Source organism: Mizuhopecten yessoensis, unplaced genomic scaffold (assembly GCF_002113885.1).
Source record: "Mizuhopecten yessoensis strain PY_sf001 unplaced genomic scaffold, ASM211388v2 scaffold897, whole genome shotgun sequence".
NCBI classification, from domain to species: domain Eukaryota; kingdom Metazoa; phylum Mollusca; class Bivalvia; order Pectinida; family Pectinidae; genus Mizuhopecten; species Mizuhopecten yessoensis.
In genome coordinates this window covers 770,702-775,818 of record NW_018403776.1, presented here as the reverse complement: position 1 = coordinate 775,818, position 5,117 = coordinate 770,702, and the positions used below count along the sequence as shown (strand labels likewise).

The 5,117-nt window shown below is 39.8% G+C and overlaps 1 protein-coding gene across 1 annotated transcript in view; it reads right to left on the bottom strand.

The window, feature by feature from the left end:
* The window catches only part of LOC110454052 (FAD-dependent oxidoreductase domain-containing protein 2-like), a 48,656-nt gene extending 44,129 nt beyond the window's left edge, over positions 1-4,527 (bottom strand). The window contains exon 1 of the mRNA XM_021503389.1: positions 4,202-4,527. The gene's annotated coding sequence lies outside the window, so the exon portion shown is untranslated. The remainder of the gene's footprint in view (positions 1-4,201) is intronic.
* Positions 4,528-5,117: the final 590 nt, after the last annotated feature.

Below are 5,117 nucleotides of genomic sequence, written 5' to 3'. Positions count from 1 at the left end.
CTAGTGTTAGGGTGGTTCTCACGTACATAACATACACTAGTACTGTTCCTAGTGTCAGGGTGGTACTCACATACATAACATACACTAATACTGTTCCTAGTGTTAGGGTGGTATTCACATACATAACATACACTAATACTGTTCCAAGTGTTAGGGTGGTATTCACATACATCACATACATAACATACACTAGTACTGTTCCTAGTGTTAGGGTGGTACTCACGTACATAACATACACTAGTACTGTTCCTAGTGTTAGTGTGGTAGTCACATACATAACATACACTAATACTGTTTCTAGTGTTAGGGTTGTACTCACGTACATAACATACACTAGTACTGTTCCTAGTGTTAGGGTGGTACTCACATACATAACATACACTAATACTGTTCATAGTGTTAGGGTGGTTCTCACGTACATAATATACACTAGTACTGTTCCTAGTGTTAGGGTGGTATTCACGTACATAACATACACTAATACTGTTCCTAGTGTTAGGGTGGTTCTCACGTACATAAGATACACTAATACTGTTCATAGTGTTAGGGTGGTTCTCACGTACATAATATACACTAGTACTGTTCCTAGTGTCAGGGTGGTACTCACGTACATAACATACACTAATACTGTTCCTAGTGTTAGGGTGGTTTTCATGTACATAACATACACTAGTACTGTTCCTAGTGTTAGGGTGGTTCTCATGTTCATAACATACACTAGTACTGTTCCTAGTGTCAGGGTGGTACTCACACCCTATCATACATAACATACACTAGTATTGTTCCTAGTGTTAGGGTGGTACTCACACCATATCATACACAACATACATTAGTACTGTTCCTAGTGTTAGGGTGGTGCGTACTCACACCCTTTCATATAAAACATACACTTGCACTGTTCCTAGTGTAAGGGTGGTGCGTACTCACACCCTATCATACAAACNAACATAACATACACTAGTACTGTTCCTAGTGTCAGGGTGCTACTCACACCCTATCATACACAACATACATTAGTACTGTTCCTAGAGTTAGGGTGGTACTCACGAACATAACATACACTGATACTGTTCCTAGTGTTAGGGTGGTACTCACACCCTATCATACACAACATACATTAGTACTGTTCCTAGTGTAAGGGTGGTGCGTACTCACACCCTATCATACAAAGCATACACTACATTGTAGTACTGTCATAGTGTTAGAGTGGTACTCACACCCTGTCATACATAAAATAAACTAGTATGTATATTGTTCCTAGTGTTAGGGTGGCACAAGGCACTCACACCCTGTCCTAGTGTTAGGATGATACTCACAACTTGTCATACATAATATTCACTAGTACTGTTCCTAGCGTTAGGATGGTACACACCCTAGAATAGAAAATATACACTAGTACGGTTCTGGGTGTTAGGGTAAAGATCACACCCTTTTATACATAATATACAATAGACTGCATGTTCCTAGTGTTAGGGTGATACTCACACCCTGTCATACATAATACACACTAGTACTATTCCTAGTGTAAAGGTGGTAATCACACCCTGTCATGAGAAATATAAACTAGTACTGTTTCCAGTGCTAGGGTGGTAATCACACCCTGTCATGCAAAATATACATTAGTACAGTTCCTAGTGCTAGGGTGATGCTCACACCCTGTCCTAGTGTTAGTGTGTTCTCACACCCTGTCCTAGTGTTAGGATGATACTCACACTCTGTCCTAGTGTTAGGGTGGTGCTCACACCCTGTCTTAGTGTTAGGTTGGTACTCACACCCTGTCCTAGTGTTAGGGTGGTGCTCACACCCTGTCCTAGTGTTAGGATGATACTCACACCCTGTTAAACATAATAAACAATAGTACTGTTCCTAGTGTTAGGGTGGTACTCACACCCTAGAACACAAAATATACACTAGTACAGTTCCTAGTGTTAGGGTGATGCTCACACCCTGTCCTAGTGTTAGGGTGTACTCACACCCTGTCCTAGTGTTAGGGTGGCACTCACACCCTGTCCTAGTGTAAGGGTGGCACTCACACCCTGTCCTAGTGTTAGGGTGGCACTCTCACCCTGTCCTAGTGTTAGGGTGGTACTCACACCCTGTCCTAGTGTTAGGGTGGTACTCAGACCTTGTTCTAGTGTTAGGGTGGCACTCATACCCTGTCCTAGTGTTAGGGTGGTACTCAGTCCCTGTCTTAGTGTTAGGGTGGTACTCAGACCTTGTTCTAGTGTTAGGGTGGCACTCAAACCCTATCCTAGTGTTAGGGTGGCACTCACACCCTGTCCTAGTGTAAGGATGGTACTCATACCCTGTCCTAGTGTTAGGGTGGCACTCATACCCTGTCCTAGTGTTAGGGTGGTACTCATACCCTGTCCTAGTGTTAGGGTGGTACTCAGCCCCTGTCCTAGTGTTAGGGTGGCACTCACCCCCTGTCCTAGTGTTAGGGTGGTACTCACACCCTGTCCAGGTGTTAGGTTGGTACTCACACCCTGTCCTAGTGTTAGGGTGGGACTCACACCCTGTCCTAGTGTTAGGGTGGCACTCATACCCTGTCCTAGTGTTAGGGAGGTACTCAGTCCCTGTCTTAGTGTTAGGGTGGTACTCAGACCTTGTTCTAGTGTTAGGGTAGCACTCAAACCCTATCCTAGTGTTAGGGTGGCACTCACACCCTGTCCTAGTGTTAGGATGGTACTCATACCCTGTCCTAGTGTTAGGGTGGTACTCAGCCCCTGTCCTAGTGTTAGGGTGGCACTCACCCCCTGTCCTAGTGTTAGGGTGGTACTCACACCCTGTCCAGGTGTTAGGTTGGTACTCACACCCTGTCCTAGTGTTAGGGTGGCACTTACACCCTGTCGTACATATTATACACCAATACTTTTGTTATGGCTTGTTTATCGATTCAGTGTAAATTGTGTGGCCATAAAATTCATTCCTCTTATCTATTTTTCACATTTGCATGTTATCTATGTTATTCAAAACAAGTACATATTTTGCAGCAAGTCATACTTTTGAAGGACTTCCTGTTTAATTTCAATGTGTATTGTACACTTATGTAAGTCAAGCCACTTCCTACAGGTGGCAAATCTAAAATTTGAAGTTTGCCAATTTTATTATCTGACTTAGTTGTATTAAAGGTAAATAAAAAGCACACATTATACTTCCCACTATCATTATCTTGTTGTATAAATAATTTCCTCATGTTTTATTTAATTATTTTCATGACCAGGAATATTTCAAGTAAACAAGTAAATTAAAGTCAAAACAAAAGATATCTATTTTTGAAAGCTGTGCATGTTAATCAGTTGTCCAGTAAATGTTAAAAAATGTGTACACTGCATATTTTTTTTTTTTTTTTTTTACACCTAAAAATCAATAAGGAATTTCTTATCAGTACAGTACCGGTATCCACAGTAGCCTTTAGTAGGCATATCAATAGATATCAAAATCATGAGGGGAAATGAGAAATAAATACCCTGTTATCTAAAAGCTGTTCTATATATATGATTAACAGCGTTAAACTATAAGTACACTATAATAGAAATGTTTAAAAGCATGCATGGAATGATTCAGAATTCTGCCACTATAGTGGTGCTCAATTACAAGGTTCAACAAGTCAAAAGTCATCCTATCATTTCAACACATGGATACATTTATGCAAGTGATGTTTGAAAACATTGATTACAATCAAAATTCAGGTTTATGTAATACTGGTAATTATATACCTAAACTGCATAGTGACATAGCTTTGGAACATTTGAACAGCTTATCGATACAAGTTCATTATATATATTCATTTGCATATATAAGTTCTAATCGTAATTAAGGGTTTTTGAATATGACCAACCAGTGGGTTGAAATAAAGGGTGACAGAGAGACTCTTTCAGCAGGCTGGTTTAATTTTGTGACCTAGATTAATAAATGAAAATTATATAATGTGTGATTTTGTAACGTTTTGTGTCATAAAATGAGTTTGACATGCAAATTTCTATAATCAATGTAAATTAAAATGACTACAACAATTAGCAGCATTATTCTGCACTAAATAGTATATGATATGTTATATATGTTCTTTCAGAAAAATCAGATAGGAAAATAGGGAAGTTTATCAGTTGCCTACCTGATAATTACCCGGCTTCGAGTGTTTTTGTACAGTCATATTTATCTACTACTTGTTAACTAGTAACGATATATATAACCAACTTACCAATTTGCTACAGCTTATCTGTCGTATTCTGCATTCCAATATAGTCACAATCACAATGTGTCTGTGGTAATACGTTATCCGTTATCTCGGCGTGTACTGTACTGCGGTATTACCAGCTAGCAAACTGAAAGTCCGCAGTAGTCTCACGTACTTCAAATAACAGACCCACGTTGACGAGTTCACCGATGCGGAACAGGTAAACAGAATCTCAAGCATGGCGATCATTCGACTTCATTGTCCTCAAAGAGCATCAACCTGCCAACAGACTGCAAACATATGGGATCTCATTCATGTTTATTCTATCCCGGAAGTTTTTATAGAAATTGAAAACAGTTCATCGCGCGTGCGCTTGACTTTTTTTTCACTGGCTGTAATATGTTACACCCTATATAAGAGGTGGTCTCGGGTGCGCAACAAATGTTTAAAGAGTTGTACAGATTGGCGTAGGAAGAATCTTTATAACAACCTATTAAACGCGACATATCAGTAAACGGGAGCGATGTGAAGATAATAGGAAAAGGAAAAGCCTTAAAAGAGCAACAAATGGTTTCTGATATTTACTGATTCCAGCCGGAGACATATATGTCTCTGCTGATTCAGAATACTGCTTTCAGAATGAGGTAAGATAAACTTTATTCAAAGCCGGATAGTCGAGGAATAGCAATAAAACATACTGTAATGAGATTAAGACCGACATAACAATAGGGGGGATCGGTGCAAGTTTGGCCCATTTTTTATTAAAGTCCGTTCTGGGAAGTATGGCAGCACGTCCGTTTTTGAACATTATTTAATTTTCACTGTCGGACTGTCATAAAGTATGTCACTAAGTATGCAACGTAAGATTTTACCGCCAATTTTACAACTTTTTATGTGTTACATGGGCCGAACTTGCCACGGTTTCATTGGCCGAACCTGT